The sequence below is a fragment of the Alosa alosa genome, chromosome 1 (assembly GCF_017589495.1).
Source record: "Alosa alosa isolate M-15738 ecotype Scorff River chromosome 1, AALO_Geno_1.1, whole genome shotgun sequence".
Lineage (NCBI taxonomy): Eukaryota > Metazoa > Chordata > Actinopteri > Clupeiformes > Clupeidae > Alosa > Alosa alosa.
The window spans coordinates 1,282,792-1,290,191 of NC_063189.1; positions in this window are offsets into that span (position 1 = coordinate 1,282,792).

Here is a 7,400-nt window from a genome sequence, read left to right on the forward strand (position 1 = left end):
ATTTGTGCTTTTTTTCTCTTTGTTTCTTCCTTGTTTGAGATCCATAGTGCTTAAAACAGTGGCTGGGAGAAATGGACCACTGTTGTTGATGAATGAAGCAAATGGCAACCCTTGTGGGAAGGAGATACTAGTGCCAGGACAGATGTAAAGGAAATGGAAACATGACAGTGATGCCAATGATGCCAGAACTAATGCTCCTCATAGAGGATTGGAGAAAGGAGGAAAATTAGGATACAGTATGCTGGCTGGAAGCAAAACCAGCTCTTTCATTGGTGAAGTGGGATTGGTGTGGACTCCCTCCAGTCCAACAGCCAAGCCACCAATGTTCTCAGAGCATATGAGATGGAGTGCAGAACTAAGACAATGGCTTTTGTTTTGTGAATTGCAACATAAAGTAACATACTTCACACTTAGCGCAGCATCAACATTTGCTAATACATCTGCGTTTGCATTTACACTCTGCCATCTCGAGGAACAAGCAATGGACTAAAACTGTGTGTAATGAGAATGTATTATTAATAGTTTGGTGTTACTTTGTTTTCAGAGAAGAGGTAATTATAGCATGTAACCTATCTTCATGTAGAAGCTTAGAATATTATAGGACTAGCCCTATCTGAAAAACACCCATCAGGAATTCTGATGTGATCTGTTTGCTCATTTGATGAATGTTTGGGGATGGAAAAGCATATGTGTAGTTGAAGGAAAGTTTCTCCTCTCGCTTGTTGTAAACAAGTGTTGCTGTAATAACAGGACAGTAGAAGAGTTTCCCTTATGAAGGTTTTTTCCTCTAAAAACAACGAAAAAGAGGTTTTTCCCTTAAGGGTTTTCGCTTCCCACGAGAGGATTTGAAACACTACACTACACTTTGTGGCAGCCATTGGCCCACTGGTTAGCACTCTGGACTTGTAACTGAGTGGGTTGCCGTCTGAGCCCCGACCAGTGGGCCGTGGCTGAAGCGGCTCTTGAGCAAGGCACCTAACCCCTCACTGCTCCCCGGCTGCCCTCGTCGTAGCAGGCAGCTCACTGCTCCGGGATTAGTGTGTGCTTCACCTCACTGTGTGTACACTGTGCTGTTTGTGTTTCACTAATTCACCGATTGGGTTAAATGCAGAGACCAAATTTCCCTCACGGGATCAAAAAAGTATATATACTATACTATTGGATTTGATTTAAGTGAGGGTTGGTTCAAGGGTGCAATAACAGTACTAATATAAGTGTTTTATGTTTATCAGTGGTATTTGGGACAATTGCTTAAACTCATAGTTGCTGCTGTGTTGACTGGTTTGCTTAGTTGTTTGTAGTGTGACTCAGCTTAGCAGCAGTATTTTCTTGATAGTAGGGGAGGTGTTAAAATAGTGATAAATGTTTGATCTTGCTGCATAAGTGAGCACATGGGAAGCTCAGGGGGGGGGAATAATAGGTGGGCTTTATTGAAATATATCCTTTAGTTTATATATCTTTTATGTAGTATCTTTATTCTGTGTAATATCATTGTTTTGTGAAACTGAAGTCTGTAGTATGTTCAGTGTGGGAAAGGAAGACTGGTTTAAGTGAAAGAGCAGGCCTGGCAGAAAATGGCATAGATAAGGTTTGGTGCCAGGAAATGTAAGCAAAACCTAAAGAATGGCAAAACCTAAAGAATGTATGAACAGGATGAGACCTCATGTATGCAAACGTGAGGGATGCATACAGTGCAAACCCCCTCCCCACTGGCAAAGTCAGACCACAACCTCATTCATCTCCAGCCAATGTACAAGCCCAAAGTGCAGAGGCTACCAGTTCCACACGCACCTTCAGGGAGTGGACACCCAGAGAAGTGGATGAGGCTCTGAGAGACTGCTTCAAGTGTACTGACTGGGTGTGTTACAGAATGGAGAGGACTTGGAGGAGGTCACAGTGCACAACTGACTACCTGAACTTCTGCATGGACATTGTTGTTTCCCACCAGAACTATGCGCTGCTTTCCCAACAACAAGCCTTGGATAACCAGCAATGTCAAGACCCTTCTCAACAGGAAAAAAAGATGGCGTTCAGAGAGGGGACATGGCAGAGCTGAGGCGATGCAAGGGGAACTCAAATTCAAGCTGAAGGAAGCTAAGGAGGATTACAGAAAGAAGGTGGAACAGAAGCTGCAGGAAAACAACTTGAAGGGGAGACGTGGGACTGCATGAAGGTTATCACTGGCCTGAAGAAGAACAGCAGCTCTGTGGAGGGGACCTGCACAGGGCGAACCAGTTGAACCACTTCTACAACAGGTTTGACTCCCCTGCTCCAGCTCCAATGGCGGTGGTCTGTCCACCATCCCCAGCCCCCACCTCACACCCCCTCAATACCAGCGCAACACTCACCTCCATCATCACAGGCTATCATTGCCCCCCCACCATCACTGGATTTTGCACCCCCCCCACATGGTGATCACGAACAATGAGGTGACAACGACCTCAGTCAACAGCCATCAGACACACAGATCCCAGATGCACCCCTCCCCTCCCTTCCCCTTACACCCCTCACCATTACAAAGGATCAAGTGGCAGTCCAACTTAAGAAGTGCGCAGCAATAAAGCAGCTGGGCCTGACAGACTGTGTCCAAGGCTACTCAAGGCCTGTGCTGCTGAACTGGGGAACCACTGGAAGCACATCTTCAATTTGAACCACGCCTTGGACAAGTTCCAACACTGTGGAAGACATCATGTCTCACCCATGTCCCTAAGAAGCCACACCCTAGTGAGCTTAATGACTACAGACCTAAGCTCTTACATCACATGTGATGAAGACAATGGTCTTAGGCATGCTCAGACCCCAGATGCGCCATGCACTAGACCCGTTACAGTTTGCTTACCAGGGAGAAATTGGGCGTGGGCGATGCCATCACTTATCTTCTACACAGGACACATTCCCACCTGGACAGGGGAAAAGTGCTGTGAGAATCATGTTCATTGATTTCTCAAGTGCTTTTAACACCATCCAGCCCCTCAGATTGGGAGACAAGCTCTTGCAGATGGGTGTGGGCGCTCACCTGGTAACCTGGATTACCCAGATTACCTGACCCGGCGACCACAGTTCGTCGAGGACTGAAGAACTGTCTCTCTGACACGGTGATCTGCAGCACCCGGGCGCCACAGGGAACTGTGCTCTCTCAGTCCTGTTCACCCTGTACACATCTGACTTCTGCTACAACTTGCGAGTCATGCCACATGCAGAAGTTTTCTGATGACACTGCAATTGTGGGGTGTATCAGGAAACGGGCAGGAGGAGGAAGTACAGGAGCCTGGTGGAGGACTTTGTGCAATGGTGCAAACTCAATCATCTTCAACTTAACACTTCAAAGACCAAGGAGATGGTGGTGGATTTCCGCGGGTCTAAGCCCACTCTGCTACCAGTTCACATTGATGGGGTCAATGTGGAGGTGGTTAGCACCTACACAAGTATCTGGGTCTCCACCTGGACAATAAACTAGACTGGTCAGCCAACACTGATGCACTCTGCAAGAAAGGGCAGAGCAGGCTGTACTTCCTGAGGAGGCTGCGGTCCTTCAATGTGTGCAGTAAGCTCCTCAGGATGTTCTACCAGTCTGTTGTTGCCAGCGTCCTCTTCTATGCAGTAGTATGCTGGGGAGGAAGCACAAGGAAAGAAGGATGTGGGGGAATTGACAGGCTGGTAGGAAAGCTGGCTCTGTAGTGGGAGCTGAACTGGAGTGTATCACTTCACTATCTGACAAAGGACCTGAACAAACTGATCAACATCTTGGACAATGAGTGTCACCCACTCCACAGCACTATTGTTAAACAGAAGAGCCTGATCAGCTGGAACTTTCTTTGAGAGAAAGTCATTTGTCCCCAGGGCCATTGAACTGTTCAATGCCTCACTTAAGGGAAGAGGAGAGATAGACTTCTCTGCATAGTCTGTCTGCCTCTTCATCCCTCCATGTTTGGTACTGTCTGTCCACTAGCCACTTGTACCACTGTCTTTATGCCTCCTGTTTGCGTGCTATATTAGCACATTAGCACATATGCATAACCCCCCCTCCTCCACGCCACAGCCGAACTGTGGCCACACTTCTACATTTTCTTAAATAGTTAAATATATAGATATATAGACTTTCCTTTACTTTTATTTCTGCATTGTTGCACTGTTGACTTACTCATTGCACTATCACCATGACCACTATCACCATTTGCACTACCACCATGACACTCATTCACACAGAGCACCTTAGGAGCACCTTACCATACCTTACTATGCACAGAGAATCACAGGCTCAGTCCCTGCCTCAGTCATTGCAAGCCCTCTGATTTATTAATCACCACTATGTGGATACTGTTTTAGAATTGATTTAGATTAAGTGTTAGTATAATTTGTAATTTTGTTATTTGTATTTGAGTATATTTTTATATATTGTATTAAGTGTTAGTATAATTTGTATTTTAGTATATTTAGCATATTCTTTATCTTCTACTGTCCTTACTGCTTAGTTGTGTTTTTATATTATATACTTTAAGTACTCTTCTGCTGTTAAAGAATGTGTTTGTCTTGTATGTATGCTGCTGAGACCTTGAATGTCCCCTGGGGATCAATAAAGTATCTATCTATCTATCTATCTATGAGAGGGCAAAGGTGGAGTACAATATATTACTTGGTCAGTTATCTGTAAACATAGAGTGTCTTGTCTGGGATGACTTGAAGGGGTATAAAGGCTGGACAACAGCCAGAGGATGTTATCTTACTTTGCTTACTTTGCTTTCACTTACTTGCTTGCTTCACTAATGCTCTGGAGTGCATTAAAGCCATCATCTGCAGTATACATCTGCGGACTTCTTTTGAGTTTGTATTATTTAATGTGGATTTGACACCACATGATCAATGCCTCGCTTAAAAAAGCTTCTCTCAACCCTGCTCAAGTCGAGAACTACCGCCCTGTCTCACTCCTGCCTTTCCTATCCAAAGGCATTGAACGAAAGCAGTCTCCAAACAGGTCTCCGACTTCCTTTCACAGAACAACCTTCTGGATCCAAATCAGTCTGGGTTCTAAAGCGCCCACTCTGCAGCGGCTCTGCTGTCTGTAACAGAAGCCTTAAAGAAGCCAGGGTGACCGCTCGGTCATCAGTACTCATTCTGCTTGACTTATCGGCTGCCTTTGACACGGTTAATCACCGCATCCTTCTCTCTATACTCGCTAACATGGGAATCTCGGTTCTGCTCTCTCCTGGTTTGAATCCTACCTCACAGGGCTCATTTAGCATTATCATGGCTTGGTCAGCTATCTGCACCTCACCATCTCACCACAGGGGTCCCCAGGGCTCAGTGCTGGAGCCCCCTTCTCTTTGCTATCTACACCACCTCCTTGGACAGATTATCCGTTCGCATGGCTTCTCATACCACTGCTATGCAGCGACGACACAGCTCTATCTGTCCTTTCCACCTGATGACCCCTTGGTTTCAGCACGGATCTCGGATTGCCTCTCAGACGCCTTCCATGGATGAAGGCACACCACCTCCAGCTGAATCTCTCAAAGACTGAACTGCTGGTCCTCCCAGCTAAACCTACCATACACCCACGACATCAACATCAAATTTGACTCCCTGTCTGTTTCACCTACCAGGACTGCAAGAAATCTAGGAGTTGTTCTCGACAACCAACTAAACTTCTCAGATCATGTTGCCTCAGTAAGCCGGTCATGCCGTTTGCGCACTCTACAACATACGGAAAATCAGGACTTACTTGACTCAAGATGCTACTCAACTTCTGGTTCAGGCAATAGTCATCTCATGACTCGACTACTGCAATGCCCTCCCTGACAGGTCTCCCAGCCTGCGCAGTGAAACCACTTCAGATGATCCAGAACGCTATGGGCTGGCCTGGTCTACAACCAACCCAAAAGGGCACATGTTACCCGCTGCTCATCCAGCTACACTGGCTACCCTATGGCGGCCCGCATCAAATTCAAAGGCTCTAGCGGCTTGCCTACAAAGTAGTCTCGGTTCTGCTCCCACCTACTTGAATGCCCTCATACAGACATACGCTACCTCCAGACCCCTGCGCTCCTCAGACGAACGACGTCTAGCTCTACCACCGGTACCCTCAAGCCAATCCAAACTTTTCTCATCTGTTGTTCCTCGTTGGTGGAACACACTGCCAGTTCCTACAAGGGCAGGGACATCCTTCTCCATTTTCAAAAAACTCCTGAAGACCCAGCTCTTGAGAGAACATCTCCTTTCATAGCAACACTTACAACAAGTCTTACTGATCCTAGCACTCACCAGCCGTCTTAAACTGACAAGTAACTGTTAAAAACAGCACTCACTGATGCACTTATTCTTACTGTCCTCTAATGTTTTAAATTGTCCTAAAATTGTTGAGGATTGCTCTAAAACTTAAACTGTTTACCATGTTGTTAGTCGCTTTGGCTAAAATCGTCAGCCAAATGTAATGTAATGTAATGTAATGTAATATTATTCACTAGCCTAAAACCGTGAGACTGAAGGCTACAGTAATTACTCACGTATTTCTTAAAGTGACAAACACTCAATTACACCTAGGCCTACACACCACATTAAAATTTGCCTAGGTGTAATAGTTTAAAAATAAATATTAAGTATTCAAATGACTAAATATGTTTAGCAATTAAGCAGATTAATAGTAATTATGCAGATTAAAAATACTATACATTAACTGTACACTTTATATGAATTCGAAGGTATATGAAATAGAAACATATGAAATAAGCCATAATTTTCGTGTGTGTGGAAAGAGTCAAGCAGAATCTAGGATGCCCACTGGTGTGAATGATAACACTATATTCAATATTACTGATGATGTCAAGGTGGTCTGGGGCCCCAAATCAAATACATTTTTTAAGAATTATCGAAGAATATCGAAATCGCAATTCTTGATGTGGTATGGGGTATCGAAACAATAAATTTTGGTATCGGGCAACTACACTAGTCTAATTTCTTAGGATATCGCAAAACAATACTTGGGTTTTCGTGACGGGCAGCAATGAATCAACATAATCAGTCGAAAGGAGAGGACAGCACATCATGGGGAAGTGTTGTTTTAATTGTCATTATGGATTTGATCTGGTGTTTTACAACCGCATAATGGCTGTGATGTAGGTCTTTAATTTTCATGTAAGTGGTCTTAATAAGGTCTTATTTGGGGTGGTCAAACCTGGGGAAACCCTGTAATGGAAAGAAGATACGGGAAGGCTTTTTGCCATATTGAGTCAGCTTTACTTTCTTGTCCATAACTTGTCTAGGTTATGACACATTTTATTGTTCTTTGTCCTTTGGACAGTGCCTGGTGAGCACGAACAACAAGGCTTTTAATCAGTTTACACCAGATTTGCCCTTCAATGAGACTGTGTGAAATGTTCCAGCAATACTCATCACTTAAACCTCAC